The following is a 19911-nucleotide window of genomic DNA, read 5'->3' as shown; positions in this document are numbered from 1 at the left end:
GTCAGGAATAATAAAAGCAAGCATGCATATGGATTCAATGCTCTGGATTTAACCAGCACTGGTTAATGGTTTCTATAGAGATGGATGTCAATCTGCCTGGCCTTTCTTGTGTCAACAGTCAGTTACAACAAGGAAGATCATGGCTTTTGCCTTTGATTAGAAGAGGTATCTTTCCACAGTTTACTGAAGGTCACAGTATTTGCCACAAGTTCTCTCTTATTACAGATTTTATGTGAAATGTGTATGTTTACGAAGGAAAACAAAAAGACAATTAGCTTTAGAAGTTTGTAGTCAAAGTGGTTTTAAAGCTACACTTTGTGCAAAGTTTTCCTGTCCACGCTGTAAGATTTTTCATCTCAAATACAGCTTGTTCAAAAATTCACAGAAAATATTTGCATAATGCTAATTAAGCTGTCAAAAGGTAACCGTGGCAGACTACTACAACCACACTGCTGCCAACTTTCTAAATTCCTTGAAAGAGTAGGGACCCGTGTTCTTGTCTCATGCTAACTTAAATTGAAAAAAAAAATCTCAGTTTCTTACCAAAACCGCCACCCAGGCTTTTAAATAAATATTGTCAGTAGCACAATACTTCATCTTATTGCACAAAAATATGAAACAGAGGGAAATGCAGAAATATCACATTGATAACCGAACATGGAAAAGCTGACTACTGTGACTTGCATTAAATATATAAAAGAAACATTTTTAGGAATTTCCTTTCAGGCAGCAGTCAAAACCAAAACCCAGCTTGCTGCTGACATTATCCCAGTCCGTATTAGCCTGCCAGCCCAACTCTAGCAACTGGCTGGTTCACAGATCCAGAACAAAACCAAGAAGCTTGCCAGTGTGCCATTGTAAGTAAATGTGAAAAACTAGAGGAGACAGTTTACTTATACAAGTATTAGGTTTAAAAGTCCTGCCTGGAGCAACAGAATTAAATCTTTTATGATTCCAAGAGAGATGCATGCATGCTAAGGAAATTTTGGAGTAGTTTGGAAGGAAGTGTTAAAGTTTGAAGTCCTGTCTGTCCTCCAAGTCGTGTATGTCCTTACAGGTTGCGGTGCTGCTGCTATACGTTCCACTGGAATGATGCCTATAGCATCACTGCTGCCAACCTGCTCCAGAAAAGGCTGCATTTCAGTTGTGCTGAATACAGAGAAGGACTGACCTATGTCCAAATGAAGTAAATGAAGAGACACCAGCTGACTGTAAAGGGTCTGGGATGTGGCCCATAACATACAAACTGTTTTGGTGGCAGAGGGGATTTTCTGTGTATGGGAAGGGGATGAGCCCAATGTTAAAAAATAAGAAATATTTTACAATGAAAGCATGACAGAGCAGGGAAACAAAAGAATTAGTTGTTGCTTGCAATTGTATTCTACGTATGTCATTTTAATAAACTGTGGGATATGACAATTTGTGGTTTACTGTTAGTTCACCCAAATTAAATGAGTGTATGAATAAATCAAATCATTAAGTTAGTGTCTGCTCCTAGTCTTTGACGGCCTGAAGCAATAAGGACAAAATGGAACAGCAAAAATGGAGTTCCCCTAGTCCTCTGCACTGTGACATCCAAACAACTGGAGGGCACTGTACAAGGATACTGAAAAGTCCGTCCTCAGCAGGAGAGAACATGGAGCTGGGACAGCAGCAAAATATGCGCAGGAGGATACAGCGAAAAGCTCCTACCCTTTGGCTAGGATGCACTATCCCATGATTGCAGGGGCACTGGCAGGGGCCCAGAAGGAAGGTATGGACACTGCAGGGCTGACAATCCCGCCATGTTTATTAGTAATACGCTCCAGGAAATGTTCCACATAGCCCTCATAGTTTTCTGGCTTCAGACTTAAATGCATACATGCACACACTCACAGCATCCCTTCTTAAGTTTCCTTTGAGGTTTCAATGTACTGCTATTTTACCCTCAGGAGCTGCTTCTCCCCTCAGGCTCTGTGCTATGCTCTTTTCTACCATCCGTAATAGCCAGTCGCATATACTGGGAAGTATGGATTTTGTTACTACTAGTTTTATGAGACATGGCCATACAGTGAGATGTACAATATTGACCAAGTGGTCTCACTGAAGTTATTGCTGATCTAAAAGATAAGATAAAGAGTTTATTACTTATCCCCTGCTCTGACAGAAAGTACCATTTTCCAGGTCCAATGGGTTACTTATCACCTCCTTTGAGGCCTGTAGCTTTGCTTGTAAAAAGATTAACAAAAAGAGATCACTGTATAAAAAGACAACTTGGGTAGGGAAAAGGAACAAAATTCCAGAAGGGAACTTATTGTATCTCTGCAGAGACAGGAGATGTGAACTGAGCCTACCACCAAAAAGAGAAGAAATCCCGTGTGGAGCTGGATTTATACACACATGAACATGTGCGTGTGTAGATATGTAACTGTATGTATCTACGTGTATATATGGTTCTTTCTGTGTGCATACCAGACTCAAGTCCTAAGTATGCAAAGATAATATGTGATCTATCCCTGTGGCTTTTTTCCCTGTACCCTGTTGTCCAGATGTAAGCTGTGAAACACATCCAAGTTCCCTAGAAAGGGAAGTGTTAAGCCAGACAGTTCAGGCTGAGCTGTTGCAGTTATCACTCCATTGAAAATGAACAACAAATTCAAACAACAGAGGCCGTGTTTGATTCTGGATCTTTCTGAGTTTTCTTTCTCTAGCTCCCACCCCCACAGTCTCACCTCTCTCCCACCCTTCCCCGCTTACCATAAAGTTATGATGCCCTTTACTATAATAATGAATGGAATTCCCAGATTATTGTTTTAGAGGCTTAACTGATTCTCTGTGTTTTTAATGTGCTTAGCACTTACACAAAGACACTTTTACATATGGCTTTTAGCAAATACAGAAATAGGCTTGGAGTCAGTATTCATTTTAATCATTTCACAGATAGTCACATTTATTTCCAAAGATTTCTTTTTTTCTTAATTGCACTTTTGCATCACTCTGCATGCAGCTGCACTACACGCCCATCTATAAACCTGGACCTATCACCAGCAAGTAGAATATCTCCATCCTTAAAGTGATTTTTATAAAAACATGTATGATCCACACTGTGCTCACTAACTCTAAAGACATATAAGAGTGAGACTGTTGTAATCTCACTTCCTCTTCTGCGTGTTATTTATTTCCAGGTAATCTCAGCTGAAAGCTTTCTAGTGCTGTCACTACAGTGAATTTTATATTGGATATTTTTATCCATACATATGTGTAGCTTTTTGCCTTTTCTTTACTTCTCTGTAAATGCCATATGGACAGAAATCATTGAGTCACCAGATCATACATTTATTTTCATGATATATTATGCTGTTTGATGTCATGTTGACATCTAATTGATGTTGGTTTTGCTTTTTTTTGGTCTTTGTTTTGTTTCTTGGTTTCAATAAAAGGAGAATTTAAAAAAGGCTGTAGAGTGATGACTTAAGGCACTGACAGACATGAACATCGTATGCATCTCTTTTATGATGTGCTGCTGAGTAATTGGGTATATTTCTAGCTTTAGATAACATATAAGAGCCCTCCAAATTTTTACTGTATAGTAAAGTATTTGAATAAGCCTAGCCTGTAATCTCAAAAGAACTTTTTTCTCTAGCAAGAAGTACATACAGAACATGTTTTCAATAAGGGCTTAACTCGTGATTTAAGAGTCAATAAAGAAAGGTTTTCGATAAAGAGATGAGAAAGCAACAATAGAACTAAAATACAAAATATCAAAGATTAAATATGTTCCATCAGCACAACAGTGGCTTTGTACAGTAAAGAGCAGAAAGGAATGATTAATAGTAAAATGGTACGTATGTCAAAAGAAAAATAAATGCAATTTAGACAAAGTACACACTTGTTAACAGAGAACATCATTTACAGTTATTCAGATGGGAGGAAGGCAAGGATGAAACTAGCAGAGAACGTATTTCACAATGTGAAGTCACATTCATCTTGGTTCAGAGTTTTATCCTCCCACTACAGCTGCAAAATAAAAATACTGGTGAAATCTTTGCTGGAATAAAATTAATGCCTAAGTGCCAAGTGACTTCGGCAGAATCAGGATTTCATGCAAGATATTTTAATGTGCAGCTTTACTAGGCAGACCTCCTGGATCACCAATGGAAATGGGCCCACATTTCCCCCCAGGTTCCCACAGTAACCACGCTGCAGACACCACCGGCTCCAACAGCCTTGACACCAACCAGCCTTTTAAAGAGGGGCTGAGGCTACAGACCCACTCTTAACTCATCCTCGTTCTGAAGGGTTAGTAACAGGGTTAAATGCCTGAGGCTCTTCCAAGTAGCTTTACCAGGGATTGGTTTTTGGGGCAGAGAGTGGGGAGGGAAGGGAGAAGTGAGGAAGTCAGCACTTTGGAAACAAGCAAAGAGACCAGGTTAAGCTTAGACCAGTGAAAAACAGATTAACGTGCCTGATAGACTGAATATCTGCCCAGCACCTACCAGAAAGCTATGATCTGAAACCAACTGAAAGGTTGCACAGAAATTAGTTCTGCATGGTAATATACTGTGAGAAGATTTGGGGAGCATCTGCTCTATATTTGCCAGAAATGTTATAAAAATGATCGAAAGTAAACTTGGTATTTCAAACATTCCAAGTTTTGATCTATAAGGATACAAACATGTTATCAGACCATATTGCTCCCTGCAGAACCACAGGGTTCCCCAGAGGTGCCCCAGCAGTGTGCCAATCCAGCCTGCTTGTGAAAACTGGTGATTCACCTTCCACAAAGAAATACAACTACAACCAAATACATATAAAACAAGGGAAAACATAAGACAAAGAAAATGACCATTTCGTTCTGCATACAAGAAACACCTTATAGGATAGCTCCATAAACACTGCCCACAACGCTCTGGTATTTCCAAATAAACCAACACAAAAAATAAATATAGATTTTTAAGAAAGGCAAGAAAGCTAAATTTTAAGTGAAGAAGAGAGTTTGGAGAAGTTGTAAATTAAGATAAAACAAAGTATAAAACACATGTTTGTTCAATATTCATTCTAGAAATTGCTAGTACTCCTATTTTGCATACATAATTACACACAAAATGGGAAAGTGGAACAGAAAGAAATCAAGGGATATAATACATCAATAATTATCTGGAGAAGATTAACATTTTTTGAGTTTCACTCTCCTGATATATGGTATCAGTGGAAACCAGACAGGGAATTAAAGCCTATAATTCACAATATGCATGTTTTTACTACACATGAGATATAAATCAATGACAAAGTGATAGATCTGAAGTATACATCTCAAAACACCCATCCTCAAAGCTCCTTCTTAACTACCTCTCTCAAAATCCCAAGATGTCCCAAAAATATCTTGAATATGGTCTAATTTACTCTATGTGACCTTTGCAGAAATGACTGTTTGCAACCCTGGCAAGTTTCTTTCTCTACCACTTTTGTTAGATGAATGACTCCTTCCATTTGCAAGGAAGTTTTCAGAATCTTCGCATTATAGAAATATTATTGCCAGAACTCATTGAGCTCTTGCTGTATGCACAGATTTAAATCTGAAAGTCAGAAATTATAAACATATACCTCATTCAAGATAGTATACACAAGCACAGAAGCACACAAATTATTTCAGTAATACGTACTTACAAAAAGAATGATATTAGAAACCTTTATTAGCATCAGACAAGAGCCTCAATTCTTTAATCATCAACTCACAATTTCTCTTCTTCTAAACTCACTTTGATTTCTGTGCCTATTAAATCCAATCGGTATACAAGTAGGTGTCAGATGCTCTTGAAATCACTCAGAAATTTACTCGTTCAGTTTAAACCATACTACCCTGACATCACATACAATATGGAAGTACAGTGGAACGCCATAGAGATCTTTGGATTGCTGAAATGGCTTGCCATCTTGAGAATCTGACAATTTTTATCTCTAGTCATCAGTCGCCTTCAGAATTTTACACTTTTTGAAAACAGATATTTCTACACCTTCTAAATAATCTTCAAGTCTGTCTGCGCTGTAGGACATGGATGGAAACATTTAAACGGAAATGCTCCATTGTAATCCTAAAAGACAGCATGAAAATAAAAATCACTAGAAAGATAACTAATAGAGAACTGAAAACTTCATGGGGCATTCCCACTTCTTAAATCTGTAGGTGGAAAACAACACTTCACCTTTATCAATACAGCCTGTTAGTTCTCTCCATCAGTGAAAGAACACCCAGACATGAGGAGGTCAAGGAAATATAAGAACAAAAGTGGCAAAAGGAGAGAGAATCCTTCTAACTATATTATGGACAGCGTCAATAAATGCTAAGTAAGTAACACACACACCCCCACACCCGCCAAAATCCCAGAGAAGTAGATAAATTATGTGCAGTATTATTATCACTCTAGCAACATTATAATACATTTGTTTAATTAACAATCCATTCCCTGTAATTCTAAGAACTATGAAGTAAATTATGATTGTCACACAAACGTGCATCTAAATTAAAAACAATACTCTCACTAAAAAGTGAAAGTTTTGAGGACATGATCTGATTTTAAGACTGTCATACTTCTGAGCAAATGTAGATTGACTTAAAGTAAACATTGCAGGAGGGAGCTCATGCTCTAGGCTTCACCAAGCAATCAGCAAGGCATCTGACACGCTACAGAAAACCTGCAAAATCCAGCAAATAAATCACGTAACACCCATTCAGTATCCTACAAAGCACACAGTGGGGAACTGAAAGATTATTAACTGACTGTAATTTTCACAAACTGTAACATACTAAGAGCTTTATGACATACATGTGGTGAAACATATTTTCATTTATATAAACGGACATGCTTTTAAAGCACGTTAATCAAGATACTTCAATTAAATCATTGGGTCATGTTTTTTTTCAAAGTTAGTGGCATCAAAAAATGTTGATTATTACAGTAAGTAGACTTGAGAAACATCTCCATCTCATGATTCCACTATAGCAAAATCACAAGCTTTTGATGATGCAGTAGTAGTATGTTACAAGACAAAGGGACTGACCTGAGCCAGAGACCCACAAGTTATTGTCCAAAAGTGGTGTTTCCCTTGAATATGAGTTTTTATATCAAATTATATTTTATACAAACTTGCTGAAAAACTGCTCTTTCAATGAAAACAAATCCACGAGGGACAATGCAGGTTACAAGGAAGCCCTAATGCCATCCAGAAAGAAAGAACTGAAGATGATATGACGCAGACCTCAGCTTTCTACTAAAGTATTTTTCCTTTTGCCTTGGTGACGATTTCTTCACAAATGCAAACTTCACAAATGCAAACTTCACCTGCCTCTTTCAGGAACGGCAAAAAGCAATTCTGCAAATGACAAAAAACACTGGCTTTTGAAGCCTTACATTGTTTTGCCACACACAGGAATAACTTGAGGTCCCAAAGGTTCGTAGTAGAAAATGGCACTTTGCCAACTCTCATTACTGCCTGCCAACCTGTAGATAATCTTCTTATACTGTACTTCACCTGATACTTTCACATTTACAACCCTTTACAATACTCAGCAGTTTCTATTTAAATAAAAGTAGACAAGATTTAAAAAAATTAACTTAAAGTAGAAAATACAGCCTATATGTGAAAGCTGAGAGCATTTTCCTCTCTATTGTCCATTATTCTTTAATGTATCATTCTCTTTCTGCATGTAGGCCAAAAAAATAAATCCAATGTAAACACAAAAGGCAAATACCTTTTGAAGGCCAGGCAAATATTTGAAAAGCAAAAAAGAGATTCTGCTTTTATCTCTAGATCACCCTACAATTTAATGGTTAGTGGAAAGGGGTTTCTTTTTTCCTTTCTTTCTTGTTTTTCTTTTTCTCTTTCTTTCAGGGAACGCAGCAGGGGCAAGTCCACACTTCATAGCTCATAGAATGGTTAACAACCTATAAACTATAACAATGGGATGACAAAGGTCAGATAACTATACCGTGTTTGTTATCAGACCAGAGAGAAAAATTGGCACTATCAAAAGCTTATAAGGCAACAAACTAATGTATTAAAAACCTCGATCCAATACTGTTTTTAAACTATGAAAATTATGTGCTTGACCTTGTAATCTGATGTATGTGATTTATAAGCGAAGTGCAGATGCTTGCATGGAGCTTAATAGTCTTCATGAGATTTCTCAAAATTAAAGTAACACCCCTCCATGGACAAGAAAGACAGACTTGGGCCTTCAGCTACGTCAGTGGTATTAAATAGTACCACACTATAAGAAAAAAGAATATCTGCAAGCTAAAATAGTAAAGCTGGTAAACCATTACCAGTGAGTCTACAATCATTTAGTAGAAAAAGTAAATGACTACTCCTGTGAGTATATGGAACTGATTCCAAAAAGTTACTAGGTTGGAATAAAGCTCTTGAAAACGAAATGGAATACAAGCACCTTTTTTTGTCGTTACTAGTCCACGATTCTCAGGTCACTACTGAACACAAACCTACAAGTGTTCAGTGGTTCAATAAAATGGGTTGATGCTCTCAGGCCAATAGCAAATCTTTACCAACCACATATGAACCCCAGCAATTCCTCAAGCCAGATACTATCTGGTCCCTTCATTCAGAGCAAGATTATAGCATATTCTTGGAAATGTATATGAAAGCTACATCAAATGCCTTACCTATGTTATGAGTAAATAAGCCTTTTTGTCTGCTGAGTTCTTTATGCTGTAACCTTTCATGAAACATAAATTGAAAACAAAAACTCTGTAACTCAATATAATGAGAACCAGTGCTTTCTTAAATTGTGTGAAAAAAAATAAATTATCTTATAAGCAAAATATAGTAAAGCCATCAATGGTAATGTTATTAAAATATTTATGCATTAAGGTAAGGATTTTTTAACAGCAATAACTACAGAAAAAAAAAACCATAAGCCATACCCTTTAGTTTATTGCTTTCTTAGAGTAGCTAGAAAAGAATCAAAAGGAAAAAAGAGCAGAATATGCTGATCAGAAAAAAAGGAGAGTTCTGTCTTAGAGCTCCATAATAAAATATAGTTTAGGTCTTAGCCTTTGTATATAAGACGGTATTAAGTAAGTATGTATACCATGAGGTAAACTTGCAGCTTAATTACTTAGCTGATGAGAGTGAAATCTGTAAGATCAAAAAGACAGTGTTTGGTAGTTTGTCCCAAAATCGGTTTCTATAATAATGTAAACAGTGTAACCTATGGCCAGCTTGATCCTCACCCAGTTATCCACGCTCTTAGATCTTTTTCTTCTATATAGATAAAATTTCCTGAGAACGAAATGTGTATGTCTAGATTCTTTATTCTATATTTCTATATTGTATCTTATACTCATCGACACCTGAAGTGTGATATAACATGCTGTAACACTTCTTAATACATGATTTTCAAACTACAAACGTTCTTCTAAACATTAATAAAAAATTACTGCATAACAAAGGATTCAATTTCTCTACGTTTTCAATTATATTTCTCTGTGTGATTATGGACTGATAGAGGTTATTTAAGGGCCATCTGCTATGAGACTTTTGAAAAATGTATGAACAGATATATTTCAGCAAAAAGGTCACTCAGAATATAAACAAAAAGAAGTGACTTTGGGGTTGATCACCTGCCCGCTGACTTCAAATGTGTAAGAAAACATTTTATATATGTTCAAGCTGTAAAGTATGTGTACTTCACTATCTTTTATTTGACAGAAAACTGATAAATGCTCCTTCTAACTAAAGAGGTTTGATCAGTAAAGTAGGATTAATACTAGAAAACAGAATTAATACTTGGTTACTCTTGTAGGAAACATTTATAGATAAAAGCTATAAAATAAGAGAAATCTATTTTCTGGCATTACAAAAAAAAAAAAAAAAAGAAAGAAAAATCAAATTAAGAACCTGAAAGCTATTTTGGTTAGGCTCATTTTCAATTTTCACAGTATAACATCATGTTAAAAGATGGTGTTCCACAGGAGAAGGAAACAGAAACAATGGGAAAAGGAATTATGTTCCAGACTAGCACATAAATTAGGGGACATCAGCCTTTCATGGTGAGATAGATGCAGATTATGAGCATGGTACTACTACCGATATTGCGAGGAAACTGATTTTCTTATGCCTTTTCACTTCAAGCCCTTGTAAAAAAAAAAAAAAAAAATCTAATTGGCAAAGAACATTGATAGGATCACTATGATCTCTAAAGGGAATTTTATAAATAGCTTAGGTAATCAGTAAACATGTACAATGTCCAATTCTCTATCTGCTCAATATTAGAAATCCTGAAAGTGCAAGGTAGAACATTGAGATGGTTACAGGTCCATTGCTATGCTAGAACTGACCCATGAATTTTGTAAGTAAAACTGCTAACAATAGCCTGGAAGATTCATAAACATTCTAATCTACTACTGATTTTATCAACTAATTCTCAATATTATTGTTGATAGTGTATTACTCCTCTAAATTCTAGAACATCATCCCTGAAAGGAGAATAATGCGTACAACGGACAATATATATAAGGAAGCGTGCAGTTTTGTGCCTGGTATTAATGTGAAAATTACGTAGGGCATTGCTATGCACATGTACATAAATGACCACTGGACAGGCGCATGCATATGTTCACATACATATGTATGCAAATACATGTATATATTTGCATACACAGAAATACTTATAAATAATGGACAAAATGGACTTGTATGTATGTATTTGTGTGTATGCTTACATACACACATATGTAAATATGTAGATAAAAAAAGTTCTATTACCTGCGTGTAGTTATATGTTGTTTAGGTAGACATACGTATACAAAATACGTAAGGAATTCACTAAGATAATCATTACTCATGAGGACTACAATAACTGGCATAGCATATCATATTGCAGAATCACAGTGTTTGCTCGTAGATTTTTCCAAAGCATGGATTACTTCCTGGTCTGGGTCTAAAAACCACAGTACAGGTTTACAAAGTGATATATTTTTTAATAACAATAAATATTATTTTTTCTTTCAATTGCTTACTGTGTTGTTCAGTCTCTCTAGACTTGGTTGGTATCAGTCAACCCTTTTTGTACAGTTTAAATCATTTATGAAGATGTATTCAGATATACAGATACATTTTCTTTAAACTAAAACAGTTGCTGCACTGCTGGAGCTGCAGAATTATTGTGTTTCACTAGTACAAGTGAAGTAAAGTAAATCATTCTTCCTGCATACGCTTCTATGCTGTTGAAAGTATGCATGTGATTTTGTTTCTGTGACTTCTATGATCATCTACCACCAAAGGCATTTGATTGTATCCTTAAAGGCTAATAGTGCGATAGCACAAAAAAAAAAAAATCAGAAAAAGGCTCAATAATTTATTTGCTGGCACCAAGCTTCCTTTCTAATTTATTCCCTGAAAACACTGGGTTTAGGAAAATGAGAAAATGAAATTTCTCATACAATAGAGAAGTTATTGATACTAGCAGATGAAGTAGTCACTTCTCATTCTTTCCTTTCTTTGCTTGGAACAAGCAGCTAAAAGCAGATAGCAGAAGACAGAGGACACAGTAACTCTGGATTACATGTCACAGCTGTAGGGTGCAGGAGAGAATAACCCTAATGAAGTCCATACACTAACTTCAGAACTATATCTGTATAGCTCAAAGCAGAATCTGATCCTCCTCAAAACAAAAAACTGCTATTACTGATAATTTTTTTGCTTGACTTTGACATCAATTCCAAAACTTAGTTCTGCCTTTGAAATAGGAAGTCTAGGCAAGCATGCACTCAATGCCTAGATCTGAATGCTGACAAGCAAGGAGAACTTATTATTCTCTTCCTTATAACTTAGTAGCTCCTTTCCTAATAATGTTTCTCTCCTGCAGGGCTTTATTTGGCCTTTACATTAAATAACACTCTAGATTAGTAATCAGGTTTACCACACAGTTGTCATGGGGTCACTAGCAGCTACTTTGTTTTCCCTCAAAACTGTGCTCTGTAACGTGATGATAGCATTAAACGGACTATAACTGATGAGAAAAGTAGAAAGAAGAAAGAATAATCAACAACATACTAAAAACGTTTCTTTCAAAGAGAAAGCAGTCTATTGAGAAAACACAGACAAGAAAGATTCAACATAAACTCTAGAAAACCATGTATATTACCTCAATAAATGCTAAAAGCTTAGCCCAGTAAAGAAAGAACAAAGACATATGTGATTTAGCTCATGTTTTTCATGCAAAAAATGGGACGTATGCTTATACAGATGACTTTTTTTAAATCCAAGTTAATAGGGAAGTAGAACAAATGTCTTTAAATTGGAATTAAACAAGTATGGTCATGATGAAAAGTCTGTTTCGAAAAAAAAACTGAACATAAGCAGTTAGGATTTGCCGGCTGCAATTCTCACGAAGGTTTAAACAGATGATTCTGCCACTGTAAAATGACGGGAAACTCGCACATGCACATAAACTACCAGACAGCAGACACACTGTTGTATATGGTTTACGTTATCCATCCCAGTCCAGAGGTAGAAAGGCCAGAAGGATGTCACCGAGTAGCAGTAGCACCTATGCTGAAGCGTCCAGCTTTGGCCTTCGCCCAGCACAATGGAGTTTGGTTGGTTTGACCTATTTCACCTGACAAATCTCCGCTCTGTTCTGAACAATACTGTTTGCCTCCTACACTGAACACCTGCACACCACAATCTCATCAGTCTGGTTAGTAAAACAAACCCATTTGTGGGACAACAGTCAATCTACTGTGCTTTGGCTCTCACGAACTTGGGTGAATACAGTTTTAGAGCAAATTTGCTGTGGGCTTCGCTCGTTCGTTTGTTTGTTTTGTGGGGTTTTTTTACTAAAATTAAAACATTTGGTCTAAAGGCTCCAGAATAATTAATAACTGCACAAATACTGATTTGTACTGCCTTTGGAAGAAATATCAATAGATTCTCCTCCAGCAGCTATAAAAATAAAACCAAAGCCTGTGTAGTAAAGAGAGTCGGGGATTACATTTTGTAGTTCTATGGATGTTATGTACTATCATCCACTACTACCACAGAACTGTATTCAGATGGTGAAAAACAGCACATGTTTGATTGGCTCCAGGATTTAGTAGCTGAAAATACAGTAATATGCAGTAATATGTCATCTAGAAATACACTGTTTCATGACTATGTCTTTTTAAAAAAACCTATCGGAGTAGGTTGGATGTAATAAGGAACACACACAACTACTTCTGATGAGGAAAAAAAGGAAAGAAAAAAGTGTTTTCCTCTCACAGCACATGATTCAATTAACTCTTCAAGCTCTTCTCTCTTTGCAGCTGTTTAAAATACAATTATTTTCTGTAAGACACTAAAAATGCTAGTCATAAAGGCAAAATGAAGGCTTACAAGAAATGTCTCTACGTTATGAGTCAAGTGCTGCTAAACACCTATGTATCTAACCGGCAGTTTTGAAAAACACGGAACACTTAGCAGCTTGCACTGAAACCAAAACCCACAAGACACTAGGCCTGTTTTACCCAGGTGTTTAGAATAGGTAGATTTAATTATTTTTCAGTTCTAACGTTTAACAATTTATTTTCTTCTAGAAGAAGAGTTCTAATATTTCCATAATCTCCCTTTAATATCTTTTAGAGATAGAAACCTATACACAAAGTCACGAGTTCACCCTGGATTTATCCTGTTTTCATGACACAACCTCGTAATTTTACATCCGATCGCTCTAAGCTGCTGATGCTCCGTAAGGACTCTGTAAAAGCCAGAGTTGTTCATGAGCTCTTTTGGTAATATAACAGCCTGAAGCACAGCTAAGCACCAGCTGCACCATATTTATCTACTTGTTTATGAAAGAGTTTCCCCCTCATTGTGTGGATAACTGACCTTAGCCATAGCTAATAAGACATGAGCTTCCTTGAACTATGCAGCTTTACACTGAATCTTATAAAATACTTCAGTGTTATCCATATAGCCTCACTGAGCTCCTAATGAACTGAAACACATTCTCTCTCCAGTACTGTCATCACAGACAAGGTGTGGTCCAAGGAACAAAAATAACCTGGCCCAACCTTTGCTTCGGCCATCTGTTTCTGTAGACAAGCTTCTTGCTGGCTACCACCAGGTTTTTATAAAGTAGAGAACCAAGCAACATATAGATATTTATGCTCCACCCTATCCATTATCTCATCTTACCGTCCCAACCATGTAGTGACAAGAATGACTTGCTTGCTGCAGGCAAACTGCTTCAGCAGCCTCCTCTAAATTGCACCTGTGTTTCCAGATGTATGTCTAGTTAGTCAGAGACCTCTGGAAATTCATCACTTCTCAACCTTAAGCCTTTAAAGAGGCTGGGAGCTACAGAGTCTGCGTCAAAGAAAGTACAACGATTTTACTTAACATGAAAACCCTCCTCCGTCGAACTAGTTCCACTAAATCAGATGATGTTCTTATCAATCTATTCCAGACATGTCCAAATCTTTCTTTTTTTTTTCTCCCCCTTTTTTTTTTTTTGAACACAGAGCTGAGAAGCTACAACCGTCACAAAAGCAGGTTGTAGAGCCGTGCTGAACTGACTCGTAGAGTGACTCTACTCACAGGTTACACTCTGATATTGTTGAATTTGAAACCAGTCACTGAAATGGGCACAAAAAGACAGTCTCTGCTTGACGTCCTTGTTTCCATTTTTTTATTTAAGAGTATTACTTTTATCACAGTTGATTTAAGTCATAATAATTAAATGACTGCTAATTTACACTGGCTTGTAAATTAGCTCAAGGACTTGTAAATTAGCTGGGGGACTCAAGACTTTCTCTTCAGCTGCAGGTAGTATTTGATGATTTAGTATACTGACAATAAGCTAATACTTATAATAAACTTTAAAATGGTTATTAAAGTCTGTTAGTTGAAACAGTACAGTGCTAAAGCTCTGATGTCAACTACATATACATACAAAACAATAAATCCTGAAATACTACTTCAAAATGCAACCAATTTGTCTAATTTGTGGGTTAGTACACACATAAGTAATACAATCACCTTAATCATTCCAAATCAGCAGACGGCGAGTTTCGTTTTGGTTTTTCTTTCCCCCTAACAGCACTACACTAGTTGTTCCTGATGATGTTCCCAGCAGAGCATTCCAAAGAGTCACTCGTGCAGGAAAATAGTTGAGCTAAACTCAGTTGCCAGCTCTTTTCTAATTTTAAGTACAGCTTTCCCATTCTGAAGCAAGCATTCTTCTCCAATACCAGTTAAAAGAGCTTATCTAATTTAACTTTCATTTTTTCCTTAAACATCTGGGAAACTTCATTTCTCTAATCAGTTTCTTACTTTCCTCCACTAATTACAATCTTGTTTTTTCCACATATATCATTTCCTGTGTGATAATTTTTTCATCATTGGATTTCTTGCTCTTTATGTATTTCCTAGATGCCGGTGTTCCTATTAAGGTGAAGCAGCTTATTTGTGTTCTCCCCATTCTCCTTAAAAATCTTCATATAAAACGTGCCACAAGAAGCTATTTGTCTCTCTGTATGTCTGAATATTTAGCATAGCTTCCAAAATGCCACCATTTGTTGCCCTGATAGCTCTATCATCAGCAAATTCTAGGATTTTAATTTACTCTAACATGATGAGCCGCCCTTCAGAAAAATTGGCCACCAGCTGTCTCTCTGCTCGAGTAGGCCAAAGTCACACGCAAAACAATGAAGCCTGTCAGACAAACACCGCTTCGTTTCACTTTCCTCACTGCCTGTTCTTCCCTTCTCTTTCTCCTTTGCCCTAGGCCACATCTTAATATCATTCTCAAAATCAAAAGGTTTCTTCCTCTCTGTATGGCTCATGAAAGGTTACAACATAGAACTAAATTGCTACAGAGGCTCAGCCTTCAAATTTGGGTTACTTTGAGGTTTTATCTGTATTTTCATTCTTGTATCCCCACAATCCCTTTCACGTAGCTTTCAAGCTATTTCATAGATACAGGCTAAAATTTGGAGACAGTAAACTCTTCCACTCAGACAGATACTGTAGCAATATCCTAGGCATATTGAATTCCATTCTACAGGCCAAACGAGATTTTTTAAAATGCTACTAATTTAAGTAACAGCACACAACTTCAGAAAAATTGTTAAATACTGTATACGGATTTTCTAATTTCTACAGTATTAGACCACTATTTAAAAGATTTTACACATCTCATATAAAAAACTAAATAGATGACCTCATTGAAAAAATAAATGCTTATCATAACTATTGATTAGTATCAGCAGCACAAATATAAAAGACAAATTTCTAAGTTTTCCTAAGACAGAGTTTTGAGTCTCTAGAAAACTACCAAAATTATGAGAAGATTAGGTGTTCAACCGATCTAATGGTTTGGTTTGCATTTCTATTTATAAACACAGTGGTATGTTTACCAAACATCAATTTCCTTCTAACTCCAGATCATAGATTTTTGAAACCCCCACAAAAAGAAATTCTTTAATGAACACAAACGTGTCCATAATATCAAAACAAACTTCAATAAATCATTCATACACTGTGAAAACTGAAGTCTCATAACTCTGAAAGAAAGAGCTCTGCAACATAAAAGTTGCCGTAAACCTCCACAATATGTTCACACACAACTAAAGACAGACTTACGTAATATATTAGCTTGCAACTGCGAAGGACTCTTCAGGTTTTGTAATCAGTTCTCACACTTAACCACAAACCAGCAAAGAATTGTTACGATATTTCACAGCTACGTACATTGCATAGTTTAGAAATATATCTTTGAACCAAAGTTAAAGTAAAATTTTAATTTCTTTCATTCATTTAAGGAAACTGAGGATCAACATATGCTGTTTCATATGCTGATAGTTTAAGTAAATCAACAAAGATTATTTTTAAAACTAAACTCTCGTACAAAAAGAAACAGAAAGAAAAGACTTTATTCCTTTGAGAATATGTCTAGCTTACCTGGCTTTGCCATTCCACACCGACAGCCTGAACAATATTATCAGCTCTTCAGGTCCTAATTCTTGCTAACTGGAAGGATATTTTCTCTCTTGTTGGATTAATAATCAACTTTCCTGATAGTTCATTTGTAATTCTCTGCTGGTTAACCCTTTGCAGGGTTCCCATTTTGAACTAAGCAGCCTATACTGTTCAGTTCATTTTAACACAAAAGTAACGAAACATGTCATAGTACGTACATGACAAATAAATAAAGAGCTAAAGAGGAAGTTTAAGAATAGATTATCTTAAAAAACTAAAAGCTTATAAATACTTAAAAGAAGACTTTCTTTCTCTTAAAGACTCTACTTACTAAACCTAAGAGCCAGTAAACCAATGCATCCACGAACTGAAAGCTGTAAAGTCCAACAGCTCATACGACAGCATGCTCCCACGAAGCTACTGCTCAACCTCTCATCTTCGGTGTACGTGTAAATATGACACATGCCTGCTGAATTCCGAAAATAACATCTTTTATTATTGAATAGTGTGCTGAGAAATTACCACAGTTATCAGTTTGTGCAAGGCCGTCCATCTGTGTTGTCAGAAAGCAAGAGCAAGAGTGGCCAGGAGTAAATATGAGATAAGAGAGGCCCAGAATAGCTAAAAAGGGGAGTTCAAATAAGGTCAGAACAGTTTAAGACGGGATGTCTAACAATTATATGTAATTTTATTTTTCAAAGGTAATAGCAGCAAACTCTATATATTTTACCAGTTTCATAAGAATTCAAAATATTTGGCAGCTCTGATGTGAAATAAGTAGAAAGATTATAAAACAAAACCTGTAACGGGGTTTAAAGATCCAGTACGGGAGAGTGAAACAGTCTCAAAATAGAAACTAGTCTCTGTTTGGGGAATAGAAGATGGACCTTAAGGAGTGCTTTGACTGTGGACAGAGAGAAGAGGAAGAGAAAAATAAACTTGTTGCATGGATGACTGAGGCATAATGCTACAAAAAAAGGAGAAATGATAAGCGTTTTGGTTTTTTTTTCCCTTTTCTGGAAAAAAAGTACTTGGGTTTTTGGATGCTTTACAAAGAAAAATAAGATATGACAGTTCTATTCACTAACAGAAATGCTTTCCTGGTAAATTGCGCTACAGCTGTTTTATTAAATAATACTGCAGTATTTATGTTTTTTCCTTAGACAAAGGGATAGAGTCCCCGAAAGTTACTGCGTAGCAGAGACGAGACTTTACCTATTTCCCTTGGAGTAGTCCTATAGCAAATCTATTTTTACACAACCGTGCTCTCTGTCTGTCTACCACTCTCTATTCTGTAGCACCTAATACAGCTTGCTGTAAACTTTCTATATGTGCTGTAGAATTTATGATAGAATGCTATAAAGCATTGAAGCAAATTTATTTCATATTTATAGTTAATTTTATTCTGTGTGTGTTTGAAGGAAAACCTTTTAAGAACACCAATAATGTGAGAAAGTTACAACAACTAAATTTATTGTTAAGTATCACATCAGTGGTACTCCTGGGGGCTCCTCTTCATGGGAAGAAAGCTTAAACAACGTTTTCTAACACATTGGATTGCTTCCCAGAGATGTGATGGTCTACAGAGGCAGCGCTGAACAAAGCAGGCTAGAATAGTAAGTCAGTAAACAACCCTTTTCAGAGGATGGTCACAGATAAGTGCAACTTTGTTTAATAAAAGCAAATTATAGCTATCTTTTATTCTTTAGAAGGTACATTATCTTTCTCTCCCGTTCCACCTGACTAAACTGGTGGTATCTCTTCTATCACCTGACTGAGTGGTTGGCTGGAAATAATAGGACAAAACAATCCACTATTGTTACAAGAGACAATGACCTTTCATGTCCTTGGAGCTCGCCATGACCTTTCATCTTTCCTATCCTCCAATGGTCTCTCCTAACAACTAAAACTACACCCCGTTAGGCTGAATTCCAGATTGTCATAAAAAGCCCCGTCCTTTCGAAACAAAACCAATTTTTACACCAAGGTGGAGAAGAAACACAGGTCCATTGTTCCCGCACAGATGGAAGTTAGAGTTACTAAGGCAACAGCTCTAATCCCCCTTTTTACCACCTTTTTCACATCATTGGCCTATCAAGTGTGCTACCTTTTAACTCATAAGCTCAAAAGCTGGTAGTCTAACTGACTGCTCTAATTAGCTACGATTTTCATAGTACAGACAACATGATGAGCTAATCGAAATTTGCAAAATAATGACGTACCTCCAGCAAATATTCCTCCTCCTGAGGCCCAGTCTTAGAATAACAATAATGAGACCATTATTAGAGGAGGGCATTAAAATGCTGCACTGCTGCTAAACAGAGAACTTAATTGTTCTGGTCTTGTCCATTGAATCAACAACCTATTGTTGTGGACTTGAAAAATAAAGGACTGGAGAATGGGTGCCATAATGATTGGTCTGTGCTGCCATACCAGCACTCTGTAGAATTGTTTTCCTTTTGAAACTCTTGATGGACTAGTAGTTTTGTTTAAAAGTAATATAAAAGGCAATTGTCTGGATAAAAAGTCCTATTTATTGAAATCTTTAGAAGCAGTTGCATGGATTTGTTCATGACCCCCAAGATAAAAACATAGACCATAATAATGCTATTTGTAGAGACCACTGCTTGCAGTGACACTAGATAACACTGTCCTGTCTAGCTACTGGAAAAGGAAGGCAGGCATTTCCTTTGCAGACAGAAATCATGACAGAAGGTCAAATAGTGGACAGAAGCAATTCATCTGTAAAAATGAAGATGTTTTATTTAAAAAAATAAAGAATGACCTAATATACTCAGTCATCATTTAGAATTCTAGGTTTAGATTAAACTGATAAAGATAAGCCTAAGTCAGTCACAACACAAGACTTTTTTGTTTGGCTAGTTGGTTAGATATTAAAAATGATAGACCATATTTTTTTTTTTCACCTCTTCTATAGAATTATACCCTAAA

At 36.3% G+C, this 19911-nt stretch overlaps 1 protein-coding gene across 9 annotated transcripts in view; it reads right to left on the bottom strand.

Moving 5' to 3' along the window:
* Positions 1-19911, bottom strand: part of SOX6 (SRY-box transcription factor 6) — a 381585-nt gene that overhangs the window by 249222 nt on the left and 112452 nt on the right. For 5 of the 9 annotated variants that reach the window (XM_086614161.1, XM_086614162.1, XM_009978289.2 and 2 more), the window contains exon 1: positions 16942-17428. The exons of 2 other annotated variants lie outside the window; for them this stretch is intronic. The gene's annotated coding sequence lies outside the window, so the exon portion shown is untranslated. Of the gene's footprint in view, positions 1-14175; positions 14340-16941; positions 17429-19911 lie in introns of those variants that run through there. 2 more of the 9 variants (XM_086614166.1, XM_086614167.1) reach the window with 2 other exon arrangements.

This window comes from Tauraco erythrolophus, chromosome 6 (assembly GCF_009769465.1).
Source record: "Tauraco erythrolophus isolate bTauEry1 chromosome 6, bTauEry1.pri, whole genome shotgun sequence".
NCBI classification, from domain to species: domain Eukaryota; kingdom Metazoa; phylum Chordata; class Aves; order Musophagiformes; family Musophagidae; genus Tauraco; species Tauraco erythrolophus.
Note: the sequence above shows the minus strand (reverse complement) of the source record. Positions and strands in the feature narration are given on the sequence as shown.